Source organism: Tamandua tetradactyla, chromosome 18 (genome assembly GCF_023851605.1).
Source record: "Tamandua tetradactyla isolate mTamTet1 chromosome 18, mTamTet1.pri, whole genome shotgun sequence".
Lineage (NCBI taxonomy): Eukaryota > Metazoa > Chordata > Mammalia > Pilosa > Myrmecophagidae > Tamandua > Tamandua tetradactyla.
The window spans coordinates 5,120,681-5,135,990 of record NC_135344.1 but is presented as its reverse complement, the minus strand read 5'-3'; positions in this window follow the sequence as shown (position 1 = coordinate 5,135,990).

The following is a 15,310-nucleotide window of genomic DNA, read 5'->3' as shown; positions in this document are numbered from 1 at the left end:
ATTGGGGGAAAGTAAACAACTGTAGCTAATCCAACAGCATTACTTTGCTACACCTGGCGGTCTTTTCCTATGTAAGACTCATGATGTTCTATATAAAATTAATGACCTGTAAGAGGTTCCAGGAGAGATGGCCCTGCTCTCCCCTATAAATACACCTAAAGCCACCTGAAATGATTCCACGGGCTATGCTGGAAGGTCTCTGAAAGCTGGAAGGAAGGAGGCACACGGGCTGGACTGCAGGGTGAGTTCCCGGGTCACCCCCACAGAGGTGGCCATTGGAACTGCTGACGGACAAGGAGAAGAAGGTAAAAAGAAGAAAAGCCTGCTCTTTCTGGCTTAAGGGACTGGGAAGGCAGAAGCCAATCGAGACTTGGGGGGAGCCCTGACACCCGCCCCCAGTGGGCGCCCAGCAGCAGCTGGACTGACCGCAGGACTCGGGCCCCAGCAGGACGCAGAGCAGGGCGGCAAGTCCACATACTCCCCTTCCACAGGGGCCCTAGGAGGATGGAGCAGAGCTGGACATGGGAAGGCTTGGCTGCCATAGTGGGCCCCAGCCATGGCAGCCCAGCTGGGGCTCCTGCTGGAACAGGACATTGAAAGAGGACCGAGAGTCTCCTAACACAACAACCAATGGAACCCCCTGGCATACCAACAAGCAGGAAAACCACAACTCACAAGAGAAAAGAGGACCAACTCTTGCCAGTGACGAGAGTCAGGTGTCCAGTGCCCAGCTGGGATTTAAAAGCAGTCATCTGAACAGGAAGGTAACCTTGATGGCACATACGCCACAAGGTCTCAGAGAGAGGTGGAGGCCGGAGCCCGATGCCAGCCACTGCTGGGGCAGGCCCCGCATGCAGCTGGTAGATTCTCCAAATGGAGCATCCCAGGGCTGGGCCGCTGGGCCGGGCTGGGCATCGCATCCTGCGATGGACCTGGAGACCCTGCAGCTAGTCCGGGAAGCTCGTGCCCGGCTGTCAGCAGCAGCCCTGCCCACTTCTACCTGAGACGATAACCCTTCCCACTGGACGGCAATGTGGTCCCAAGAACTAGCCGGCTGATGCAACCGCGGGTCCTGCCAAAACCCCTCATCTGGACGAGCAGAAAGGTGGCTTCATGAGCTGTGAGGATTCCCCCAAATTTGTGCTGAGCCCTGAGACGGCAGCTGAGGCGCCCCTGGAAGGTGCATTTCCCAATAATCATGTTTGCTTCCACACCCGGAGTAGCCAAGCAGTAAACACGGACGTGCTTCTCACATAGGAACCTACAAACGCTGTGGCGTGATTTCTTATGGCGGGAATAGAGAAGTTGTCTGAGATCCTAAGACGGGAAAACTGTGAAGGTAACCCCCTCCATAGGGCTGCAGATTAGCAAACGCTCCCCAGGATCCCAGTTTACAGGGTCGCTACCTAAAAGACAGAGGGCCTAGTTCCCTTTGAATTTCAGCTGAAATATTAAAGATCCATGTAATATATAAGTCCCAAGTATTTAGTGTATGTATGGGACATTGTTGTACTAAAACTTGGTCATCGTTGATCTGAAATTCATATTTACTAGACAGCTTTTATTTTATCTGGCTCTGCTGTTCCTCAAGCTCTGCTTAATTGTTAGAAGGAAGCAGAGACCAGACAAACTTATCGACATGCACCCATCCAGGCCAGCATTTATTAATCATATTCCACATATATATGAGACACTGTATCAACTCTCTACCAATTCTCTCCTTTAAGCCCCTCAACCACACAAAGCCATATGAATTATCATTAGCCAGATTTTATAGGTGAAACAAACTGATCCAGAGAAGAAAAGTAACTTGCCTCAAATCACTTGGCTAAGTCCAGCCTCGGCTGAACTGCCTTCCTCTCAGTCCCCTGGTGTCTCCACATGTGCTGCAGTGATACCGCTGGACATCTCTATTATATTACAGAATGGCAACATAGCTGCTATTTCTCACACGTATCATCAAGAAAATATGAGTTATGAACAAGTAGGAATCCTTGCTTTATATCTTGGGGTCACTGGCTCCTAAAATGCAAGGCACTTGGAGTTTACAACGTTTTTAAACTTAAAAAGACTCCAAGGAGAGAAGTGGAGATGGTAATCATTGCTGCCGCGGCCGATAGGGAACCCAGGTAGTAGCAACAGGAACCTCAAAGCTCTTCTCTGGCTATTTTCTCCTGTCCCTGAGTGAGCATCTCCCTCTCACTGGCAGAACTTACTTCCTTACTGTTGTTATGAATTAAGGAGCTGTTGTGTGAGAAGGCTTTGAGCTGCTTAGAAGAAGCGTATTTCAAAGAATGAGTCAAAACAGGAGAAAGCCACATGTATAAATTCGTAAGCTGCCAGAATGCCAGTAATTAATTTGAAAACTGCATGCCAGAAATCAATTTCTAAGCTGCCAGAAATGGAATTGCTTTTTAAAAGGGAAATTTATCAAGTTGCAAGTTTACAATTCTAAGGCTGTGAAAACATCCAAACCAAGGCATCCCGGGAAAGACAACCTTGATTCAGGAAAGGCTGATGGGTCCAGAACAGCTCTGTCAGCTGGAAAGACACGTGGCCATGTCTGCTAACTTACTCTTCTTATTCCATGAGGCTTCCCTGGGGGGGGTTTTTCTTCTGCATCGCCCAAGATCTCTGGCTGTGTGGGCTCTGTTGGTTTTAAAGCTTTTTCCAAAATGGTTCCCTCCTAAAGGGCTCCTAAGGGTATCATCTCCATGGAAATGATAAAAAAGATCCCACCCGGCAATACCGAATGCCGACTGAAGAACATCATAGCTTCAAACCTGCACATCACAGAAGAAAAAGCAGAAAGGAAGGAGACCCGAAAGAGGAGGGAGAGCCCAGCAGGCGCTGCGACGTGCCCTGCCACGTGACAGAGGAGCCCTGGATTGCTGACGGCCAGGCTTTGGGGAGAAAGCACCCCCAGATGATGCCTTGATTTGAAGGTCAAAGCTTGAAGAAGAGCCTCCGACCACTGGGCGTGAGCCTGGCCCACTTCTTGTGAACCAACAGCTTTGCTGAGGACCTGGACCTGGAAGGGACATGCCGCTGCCCACGTCCCCGTATCTCTCGGTATGTCTGAAGTTTCCGGAAGACAGTGGAATAGGGTAGGCTGAACTCACCCCTGCTCCACGGAACAAATGCAGAAAAGGCAGAAAATGGCTGGAACAGCAGTTCCAGGGCATGCGTGACCAAAGGGGGACTTCCACGTTATATAGAACTGGATGAAAAAGCAGAGAAATTACAATTGAGAGGATGAGGTGAGTTGACTCAGCCATGACTGCAGCTGGAATGGGCTGCTATGTGGAAGCCAGAATAGGTGCCGAAGAGTGGGACATTCCTGCATTCCCACCTGCAGAGCCAGCTGGAGAGATCTGTCTTCTCATCTCCATAGCCAGGAGCTCCTCCAAGGAACCTGGGAGCCAGCAGACTTGGTTTACATTTGCACAGAGACCTTGCAGGGTTGATGTTGCGGCAGGCCACTTGGGTGCCTGGTTTGGGCTAAGGTTGGGTTCTCTCCACTCAGGAGGAGGGGCAATGCAGAGAGGAGCTGATGGACAAGTGGCCAGTGAAAGAGACTCTCTGCATACTGCTTCTTCTATCCCTTCTCCACCCAGGCCTCATGGCATGGGCAGGCAGAGAGGTGGGTATGTAGGCATGAGCTGTGCTGCACCACTGGGCACTCCCGGGCTGGCTGTGGGCAGGAGTAGTTGAAATACTCAGTCCCACAGCTAAAGGTTATTCCAAGTGGAAGCCTGGGGGCCCCCAGAACAATTGTGCCTGCAAGTGGATTCTCCACTGAGTTGCACACTGCCCATCGCCCGGCCCTGGGTGGGCAGCTTTCAGCGTGCACCAAGACCAGCGAACCTCACTGGAATTGACCTGGGTCTCCAGTTTGTCCACCTGCCTGTCACAGCCAGGGAAAGATAGACCTGGGGGAGAAGGAGACCCAACAGCATCATCTGCAGGGAAGAAACAGAAAGTGCAGCCTGGCAAACTGTCCACCTGTCCATCTTTCAACAGCTCTTCAAGTAGAGTTGTACCTACTGCCTGAGGTCTTGGCCTTGGTTTGGCGGGGAGTTATGACATACTAAGTACAAACGGACACCTTCAAAACAAACCAAGCAACTGTAAAATCTTAGACAAGCAAGGGAAATCAACTTTCAAAATAATCCTATCAAGATAATCAAATGCCTAGATATCAATAAAAAAAATCACTAAGCATATGAAGATGCAAGAAGATACGGCCAAGCCAAATGACCAAATCACAAAGTCAGAGGAGACACAGAATCTGAAAAACCTAATAAAAGATGTTCATGCAAATCTCCTAAATAATTTTAATGGGTTGGCTAAAGTTGTAGAAGATATTGAGAAGACACTCGAAGAGCACAAAGAAAAATTTGAAAGAATAAATAGAAAAATAGCAGATCTCACAGAAATGAAGATACTGCCTATCAAACAAAAAATATGCTAAAGACACAAAGCCATAGAGGTGAAGAGGCAAAAGAAAGAAAGAATAATTGAACTAGATGACAGGGCAACTGATTTTGAATGCACAATAGAACAAATGGTGAAAAAGACAGAACAATTTGAATTGGATCTTAGGGAAATCATGGTCAAGATGAAGCGCCCAAATATAAGAATCAGTGGTTTCCTAGAAGGAGAAGAGAAGTGTGAAGGGTTAGGAAGATTATTTGAGGAGATAATTGGGGATAATGTTCCAACCCTTATGAAAGACATAAATATGCAAATCAAAGCCTAATGAACTGCAAATAGAACAACTACGAATAGACCCACCCTGAGACGAATGCTAATGAGACCATCAAGTGCCAAAGAGAAGGAGAAAGTCCTGAAGGCAGCAAGAGAAAAGTATTTCCCCACATACAAGGGAAGCCACATAAATCTAAACTCTGACTACTCAGTGGGTACGTTGGAGGTGAGAAGGCAGGGGTATGATATGTTTAAGATTCTGAAAGAGAAATTTCCAGCCATGAATTTTTTATCCAGCAAAGTTGTCCTTCAAGGCGAGGGAGAGTTTAAAATTTTCACCAACAAACAAATGCTAAGAGAATTTCTTGACAAGAGACCTGCCCTGCTTGTCTCTTGCTTAACTCTTGCCTGGAGGAATTACAGAGAGAACAGCAAACTAACCCAAACTAACCAAAGCAAATAGAATAAGAGAAATAACAAAGATTGAAGGAAATAATTATTTTTCTGCAGAACAAAAAACAAAAAATAAGTAAAATCAAAGGTTCCTTCTTTGAGAAAATCAATAAAATCAACGGACCCTCAGCTAAGCTTACAAAGAAAAAAAGAGAGAGGATGCAAATAAATAAAATGAGAAATTGCAGGCAGGGTCATTACCATGCACTCTGAAGAAACATAAAAGTCATCAGAGGACATATGCCAACAAACTAGACAACTTAAATGAAATGGACAATTTCCTAGAAACACATGAATAACCTATACCGAACGAGAAGAAATAGAGAATCTCAACAAATGTATCACAAGTAAAGAGATTCAATCAGTCATCAAAAAACTACCTCCAAAAAAATCCCAGGGCCAGATAACTTCGCAGAGGAATTTTAGGAAACATTCCAAAAAGAACAAACACCATTCCTGCTCAAACTCTTCCAAAAATGGAAATGTCATCTCAGACCTATAAGAATGGCTGGTATTAATCAGGAAACCACAAATGCTGGAGAGGATATGATGAAACTGGACGCTTATTCATTGCTGGCGGTAATGCGAAATGGTAGAGCTGCTGTGGAAGACCGCTTGGTAGTTCTTCGGAAAAGCAAATATTGATTTGCCTTATGACTTGAAAATTCTGCTACTCAGTATATACCTAGAGCTGAAAGCAGGGACTTGAACAGATATTTGCACATTGATGTTCATAACAGCATTATTCACAATTGCCAAATTATGGAAACAATTCAGTGTCCATAAACAGATGAATGGATAAACAAAATGTGGTATATGATGAATTATTTCACAACAGTAAGAAGGAATGAAGTCCTTGAGTATGCAACAACATGAATGAACCTTGAAGACATCATGCTGAATGAAATAAGCCAGATACAGAAGAATAGGTATTATATAATTTCACTAATATGAAATACCTAGACAATGTAAACTCAGACTCTTAAAATGTAGAATATAAGAGACATAGAGAAGAACAGAAGCTAGAAAAAGGGGAATGGTTAACTAATATTCACAGGTGTATTAACAAGATTGATTTTAAATATTTGGGAACAGAGAGAGGTGAAGGTAGGTCATTATAGGGATTATAAGTAATAGTGCCTATTGAAGGTGAATATGATTGAAAGTGTTGTCTAAACTCATATATATCCCCAATTAACATAACACCTATAAATAAGTTCTTACATGATTGCTTCAAATGTATGACACTTGTACAAAGAGTTAATAATAGAGTAGTATGCCACTTTGAAATTATCTTGTACCCCAGGAAAGCCATGTTCTTCAGTCCTCATTCAGTATTGTTGGGTGGGATCTTCTTTATTGTTTCCATGGAGATGTGACCCACCCAATTGTGGATAGTAACTTCTGATAAGATGGTTTCCATGGAGATGTGTCCCCACTCATTCAAGGTGGGGTTGCTTCCTGGAGCCCTTTAAGAGGGCACCATTTTGGAAAAAGCTCAAAACCAACAGAGCCCACACAGCCAGAGACCTTTGGAGATGCAGGAGGAAAACCCCCCCACAGAAGCCTCATGAGATGAGAAGAGGAAGCTAGCAGACATGGCCACGTGGCTTTCCAGCTGACAGAGGTGTCCCAGCTGCACTGGCCTTTCTTGAATCAAGGCATCTTTCCCTGGATTCCTTGGTTTGGACATTTAGAAGTATAAACTTGTGACTTAACAAATTCTCCTTTTAAAAACTGTTCTGTTACTGGTATATTGCATTCCATCAGCTTTAAAAAACTAAACAAATGTATATGGTAAAAATTACTTATAGCATGCTATGGGCCATATTAAACAACAGCACATTAGTGGTATCTGAAAAATAAAAAGAAGTCAAAGGAGTAACTTTAAATTCTAGTGCTGTAACTTGGAGCTAACTTAAAGAGTAGTTTGTATTAAGAAAGATAGATCTGAGCTGGGACTTTAGAATTCAAGTCTTAATTTTGATGTGGAAAGTTCAGTTCCAATGCCATAGAATACAACATGTTTTGGATCATATTCACCAGACAACTTAATTTGACTTCTTATATAGTTTAACTCCTTGGAGAGAACATGGTATAGCCAGTGAGATAAAGGGAACTTTTCTTCATAAACTGAAAAACTGGGTAACTTTTTAAACCTAGTGTTTTGGTTTGCTACCTGCCAGAATGCAATATCTCAGAAATGGAATGGCTTTTTAAGAAGGGGAATTTAATAAGTTGCTAGTTTACAATTCTAAGGCTGAGGAAATGTCCCAATTAAAACAAGTCTATAAAAATGTACAAATTCAGGCACCAATAAGAGGTTGCCTTCATTCAAGAAAGGCCGATGAAGCTTGGGGTTTCTCTTTCAGCTGGAAGGGCACATGGCAGTGTCTCAGCTTTTTCTCCCAGCTCCTTGCCTCATGAAGCTCCCTGGAGGCGTCTCCTTCTTCATCTCTGAAGGTCTCTGGCTGGTGGACTCTGCAGTTCTCTCAGACACGTAACTGTGCTCAGCTCTGCTGTGGCTTTCTCGTGGCTCTAAAAAAAGAACTCTCTCCAACATATTTCTGCTTTTAAAGGATTAATGGGTACAGTCACAACTCCAAGGAAGCTGTCTGATCAAAAGTCACCACCCACAATTGAGTGGGTCACATCTCCATGGGAGCAGTCAAAATGCTCCCAGCCAGCAACACAGAATGAGGATTAAAGGACATGGCTTTTCTGGGGTCCACCACAGATTCAAACCAGCACACCTACCTCTCTTAGCTTGATTAATGTGCTTTCATCCTGGAGACGTCTACTTGCACATTATTAAATCAGGTTCTTGAACACATATGTCTGAAATCTCTATCTTAGATTGATAAATGAATATTTACTTGATTTTTTGACTATTTATAGAATTTAAATATAAAGAGCTACAGATTATTTCAGCAAGCCAATACTACAGCTAAGACAAATAGATATATATGAAATGATAAGTAGATACATGATACAGAAAACTCATTCTGTCACAATGCTGGTAATAAACATTGATTTTCATGATGGTTTCTGAGAATACGGACAGTTATTTTTGTCTTGAATAATTTTCACCATAGTCCCCAAATTATCCAAAAGATTAACCAGGGACAAAACATGTACAATTTCATTTCTCCCAGATTAAGGTTAAGATCAAAGCACCTGCTTCCTCTGCTAATTCTGCGGAGCCCGTAGTCCTGGCTGCGGCTTAAGCGGAAAGTGGTTGGATGCTGAGACTCTCAGCTGTCCGTTTGCCTGAAAGACAAAACAAAATGCAGTTATATTTAAGAGTATATGCATAAACGAACAAATTGTGAGGTGAAGAGGGCATGAATTTTCTTTAAGTGACTCTATTTTAATTCCCCTGCGTAATAAAATCATGGGGAAAAGGGACTTTAGCCCTCTGTCATTGCATTATTTTAATCGTACTTGCTGTCGACAGAAGCGATGAAGGGTAATTTGTGAGTGGCTGGAGTAACAATTTGCTATATAACCCCTCGAGGGAGGAGACGAGGATGGAGTTAACGGGTTAAAGAAAAGAGCATGCCCATCATCCTTTGTTTATTGTTTGATGGTTTCTGTTGCTTCTAGAAACACATCCAAAGTCTCACTAGTCCTAGGACCAGAGTTCACGTAAGTGCCAAATACATGGACAAGGACAGCCTGTTGAAATTCCTCTCAAGTGCTCTTGCATATTTTAAGAGAGCAAGTGGATCTGTGTACTCTCGCAAAGGGCAGTCCTGCTGCATCAACATAAGCTTTACAAATATTAGTGGAGAATGACAGAATTTAGGACCAGCCGAAAACTCTCTCAGATACCCAGTGTCAGCTTACTCCTTTCATCTGGCAGGTGACTGCCCTCTGTCTAAGTGACCACAGTGATATGGGCAGTGTATCGCATCTTTGGGTAACTCCGGAGGCTGCTTTTCCCCTCCAAGTCCTGGGCTGAAGACAGAATCCTAAATTGATTCTGCCCCATAAGACCTGAGTCAGATGAGGATTGGGCAGGCAGCAGGCAGCAGGCAGCAGGCAGCACAGGTTATATGGCAGACCTAGTGCAGTAGCTCACCCCTTAAAGGGACTCACCAACTGACGAAAAAGCTGTGTAGAAACCTCAATGATTACTTTCAAATGTTAATTTTAATTCTGCGGGAATATTTTCATGCAATAACTGTAATTTCCATTATGTTAATTAGTAGAATTACAGAAGCAAGTTTTAGGAACTTTCTGAAATGTAAGATGGTCACATGCAAAATTATAAAATTACACACATGAACATATGTTGTATCTAGTGTTGCAATAAACTTCAGTCCTTCAAAAAAAAAAAAAGAATTGAGGGATGAGCTAATTCTAGTGTGAAATCTTCATGTTACAGATTAAAGCAACCCTAAAGCTCCGAGACGATGGGGATATGCCCAAAGCTGCACTTTGCAATGGGATTGCTGGACTTAGAAATGATATTTCTGGGCTTCTGGTAAGTGTTCTCCCAAATTGGGTTTCACCATCCAAATTACATTTTAAGCTGGAAGTTGATCTAAATTCTCTGCCAGAAATGCCGGGAGCAAGCAGAAGTAGGAGAGGAAGAGGAGCGGTGTGAAAGCAGCTGCGGCTTAGTGGAGGCCTGAACACGGATCTTCCGACCCCGAGGCATTCCTGGCGCAAGAAACTGTCCCTTAGAGCTCAGTCCTGTCTGACTCCTCCTCATGAGCTCCGCCCCCTCTGCCATGGGCTCCACCCCTTCATCCATGACTCCGCCCCCTCCACCATGGGCTCCACCCCTTTCTCCATGGCTCCTCCCCCTCTGCCATGGGCTCCTCCCCCTCCTCCATGACTCCTCCTCCTCTGCCATGGGCTCCGCCCCTTCCTCCATGACTCCTCCCCCTTCTCCATGACTCCTCCCCCTCCACCATGGGCTCCTCCCCCTCCTCCATGACCCCTCCTCCTCTGCCATGGACTCCGCCCCCTCCTCCTTTGAAAAGGTAACAGTCCTACTTGTAGAAGCTGTAAATTCTCCGCCCTGACTTTCTAAGTACCTTCCGACCTTACCTGTGATTGAAATCTTCCCTTTTTGGTGGCGTTATTATCATAATTAATTTGGCTGGCTTCTGCTCTAATTGGACGATTCCTATAGTTCTTTAATAAGTATCTTTAATACTAAATCTCGTGACTCAGCATAAATGGAATTACTGTAACTTTAAATAAATGACAGTTTTGACTACCCAATGAAACCTTTTCTCAAGTTTCATGCCTTGAAAAAGGGTGAGGGAAAGTCTGTGCAGAAAAAGGTGTAAAGCTTTACACACATTGTCAGTGGTGTTGACAAGCAGTTGCAACATCCCTCAGGTAAAATTTAAATCCTCTAAAAGTAGAATTATATTTCTAGAGGGGAAAAATCTGGTGGGAATTTAAGAGCAAAACAATCTCATTCTTCCTCTGACTTGAACAATTCACTTAAGAAGGCTGTTTTCTGTACTATAAAAATTCCGTTGTTCTTTTGTCCTGCCTGGTATAAGGAAAGGAAGACATAGTCAAATAAAGATAACTGTAAAGAAAAATGTAAGAAAATCTCAGGAATGCAAGAATATCACTTTCCTTAATTTGATTTTTTTAAATGACAAATTAGGTTTTGTTCTTTGAACTTTTTAATGAACTTTTTGTTCTCTTAACTATGTTATAGTTTCTAGGAAATATCTAGTTTTGCCTCCACACAAGAATGGTGTCATTAACTTTTGGAGTATATTGAAAACAATAAAATATGATGTGATAGCTTCTTAATGCTAAGCATTTGCTAAATGAAAGAAATCTATCATAAATTGGGTAATTCTATGACAGTGACTTAAAATTTAAAGTACTGAGAAAAACATGGTAATAATTGTCGTTCAAGCTATCAGAATCTGAAGGGAAGAGCATTTCAGTGTAGAACTGTTTGTTTAGCCAAATATCACTAGAAAGTATTAATGGATAAAGATCTTTTAAGACACCAGGAACTCTTAAAATTTAAATTCCATAAGTCTCTTTTAAGGAAATGTATTATTTGCTCCAGGGAATCTAGGAAACTCGTGACAAAAGAGGGGGACACAGATGAAGGAAAGAGACACTGTAAGCCAGGAAATGAGTGGAGGGAAGTCCTGGGGCAGAGGTGGGGCAGGGACAGCTGTGAAGCAGCCTGGAGAATGAACTACCAGGACTGAAATGAAACCTAGAGGTAGGAGATTTTGGAAAAGCAAAACTTTTGTGGGAGAGGTCAGAAAAATGAAGAAATGATTTTTTTGTATGTGAGAAACAAAGTGCAAGAAAAAAGAAAAGCGAGGCTGATGAGATGGAGGCTCAGTGGCAGAATTCTTGCCTACCATGCCAGAGACCCAGGTTCGATTTCCAGTGCCTGCCCATGCAAAAAAAAAAAAAAAAAAAGAACTCATGAATGCAAATACTTGTATAAAGAGAGAAATTTCAACTGCACTCACTCTCTGCGGTGAATTACATTTTCTTATACATAAAAATGAAAGCTACTGATTATCAGTTTTGCAGATCAACTAACTAATAAAGTAAAGGAAGACTAATATACTGTATTAGTTAGGGTTCGCTAGAGAAACAGAATTAACAGGAAACACTTGCAAATATAAAATTTATAAAAGTGTCTCACATAACCATGGGAATGCAGAGTCCAAAATCCGCAGGGCAGGCTGTGAAGCCGTCGACTCTGATGGAGGGTCTGGACGAACTCCACAGGAGAGGCTCACCAGCCAAAGCAGGAAGAGCCTGTCTCTTCTGAATCCTCCTTAAAAGGCTTCCAGTGATCAGATTGAGCATCACTCATAGCAGAAGAGACTCCCGTTGGCTGATTACAGATGGAATCAGCTGTGGATGCAGCTGACGTGATCATGATCTAATTCTATGAAATGTCCTCATTGCAGCAGACAAGCCAGCACTTGCCCAACCAGACAAACAGGTACCACCACCCGGCCAAGGTGACACATGAACCTGACCATGACATATACTTAGAGGAAAGTTGTAAATATTATCGATACCAAAAATGCCAATTTAAAATACGAAGAACAGAAGATGGAAAGTCCATGGAAGAAGAGAGCCAAATTGGGGTGAATATGTGGGATGCCAAGAGTTAAGGAGGCAAGTCTCAGGACAAAGTGCCGAAAGACAAGAACTTATTGTTTCTAAAGAATTAAACTTGTAAAGGAAAGAGATGCAGTAAGGATTGGGGGCTTTTAAACCTGCTTAGATTAAAAATTTAGAAAGAAAAGAAAATATATGTAATGCAAAAAAAAAGATTAGGAAATTAATTTACTATCCCACAGTTACATTGTGTTTATTTATTGACAGTTACTGTTGTAGCAGCCACTGATTTCATTCTCACTCAAGCCAAGAAGGCAGAGAAAGTGAGACCAGGTACCATGCAGTCTGGCTTCTAGTCCACGGTCCTGGCTGCTGAGCTCTGCTGCTTTTCCAAAGTGGAGAGAACCAACCACCTGGTAGAGTTGTGAGAAAAGTTCTGCCACCTACCAGGGGCCGGTACCAGGCGCCCCGCCAGCAGGGGATGATGGGCTGGCCGAGTTCTGGCCAAGCTAGTGGAAACTCAGGATTTGACACCCTCCGAGAGGTTGTTCAAGTGTCAAGGCATAAGGTAGTGCAACCCTCATGGGCTAATTCCAAACACAAGCTTCCGTGACGACATCTGGGCAGTAGGAGCGTAAACCTATATAAGGGGCTGAGGGTGGGAGAAGCCAGACCCCAGTGGAGAGCTAATGCCAACCACGGTGGGAAGCCACGGGGATACAGTGTCGTAACACTCGGCAATGCAAAAACATTAATAAGTGAACACCGTGGTGAGATGAAAAGAAAGGTGAGAGGAAGTGGTATGCTGTGCCTGTGTCTTATTTTCTCCTCTGGAGTAATTGTAAATTAAAACATGTCTTTTAAAGGAAGCAGTAGAGTTTCATGGTCATTGTTTTTCATATTTTGTCTCTCTTTTTTGGGTGCAGAGAGATGTTTTAGGAACTATCACTTGTGATGAAGTACTTTATTTGCTGTTTAGAAATAAGTATGAGCAGTACTTCTAAATGAATTAATTAATTCACCAACCATCAATAATAGAAAGAGGATGAATTTGCAATGTTACGGTCTTACTAGAAAGGCCAAAAGGACACAATTTTATATGGCTTTTAAATCAAGTATATTTAAATTAGCAAGTCAAAATAATCATAAACATTTAAATTAGAAAGCCAAAAATAATCTTGAATATTCTAAACACACACACACACACACACACACACACACATATATATGTATATATATATATATATATAGCTACCAAAAAGAAGTGAACAGAACTTAAGGTCTCATCAAGTGCCATATTTCTGCTAATCTTTTGACTTATTCAATATGTAGAATGCTTACTCTAAAAGATGCTAGCAAGAATGAAAACTGTTGTATTCACCCAATAAATCTCCTTTTATGAAGACAAATCTGTGAAGATATTATAAGTTATTATTGAGTGAAATTATGGAGGTAGAAAAATAATTTGAATTTCTAATATCAATTGGATCACTAAGTAAACATTTAAATTTTATCAGCTTATAAATATAAATATAAATCTGTTATAACAAAAAATTAATCATTTGTAGAAATAAGAAAATTTTTTATACTTCATATGAAAAGTAAAAGTAAATTATTTTTCTTTTAAAAAAGTTAGAAGGTGAGGATGATGCGCATTTCATGGTGCCACCAACCTTTAATATTGTAATTAAAGGTAACAGTTATTCTTAATGAAAGTCAAATAAAATTCACTTTGTTTCTCTCAACTGTGAGATTTTCCAGAAGTGTCACTTACAGGAAGAGATAAAAGTAGATACAGATGGCAGGTGATAGATATGTACATATGTAGAAAATATAGAGATGTAGGGAAATAAAGGTATAGAGAGATGCTAGATGATAGATACGGATGCACAGGTGTGGGTAGGGGACAGGAGTAGACACATACAGAATCACAGATTTTCGTCACAGCATTCATGACTGTGGGAAAAATGTGGGGAAACTTTCCAGAATGACAATTACAGAGGAATGCTTAAATGACTTTGGCACACCAAATTATGGTAATCAGTAGTCTAGCTAGGCTAACATCAAAATTGTTTTTAAACACGTAGTAATGTCCTTCGAGATGTAAACTGGGAGAGAGTGAATGTCTCTCTCCTGAAGCCTCCTGGGCCGGTGGCACTTCCCCACGGAGACCTTTCTCCACCCCACCCCACCCCCGGCCGAGACCCCTGCTGTGATCCTCAGCGTCTCAGATGGAAACGGAATTATGCAGTGTTCTTCCTAGTCAAGAAGGAGGTTCTTGCTCTATTTCTTTATTTCCAGACCAAGGTATTCTCTGTTCCAAGTTTGCCAAATCTCTATCTGGAAAGAAACGTGATCCAGAAAGCAAAGTATCATCCAGTGAGCTGCAGCGCAGAGCATGGGCCAGTCCTGTGTTCCTTGCCTGTCATTATTTTCAAAACCTCCTCCAGTGAATTATATTGCACCCGTTCTTCAAAATCAGATTGTGATCTCCTCCTTTCAGAACGCCTCCCCTTTGTAGACTCCTGTAATTTTAGCCCTCATGATCTCCCCTCTTAATCTCATTGCCAAGTAAGTCTTCTTGATAATAAACTCTGTCTAAACAGGTCTCCCCCATCTCTCATACCCAGCCACATTCTAAATCCTTAGCTGTGGTAGTCTACTAGAACTGAAATCATCTGGTTCTAAGTACGTGTGTGTGTGTGTGTGTGTGTGGTTTGCTTCCTGACTATATGAGTTGAGGGGTCCATTCTCTCTAGTTCTCTCTTTCATTCCTGGGTCCAGAATGGTCCTCAATGGATGGCAGAAGTTTGGTGATTGAGTCCCCTTAATTTTGCACCTGGGTTCAATGCTCCTTCAAGTTAAAGCCTGTGGTTTCTCCTCCCCAGAAACCAGCACGTGCACACTTAATCAACATTTGTGGCTGAGTTGATGCAATTACAGTTCTGACTCGGGACCCTGAGGAGACAACTGGTCTAATTCAGAAAAGTTTGTCCAGTGTGGTAGTTAGGTTCGGGTGTCAACATGGCCGGGCAATGATGCCCGTTGCTCTGTTTCTGGG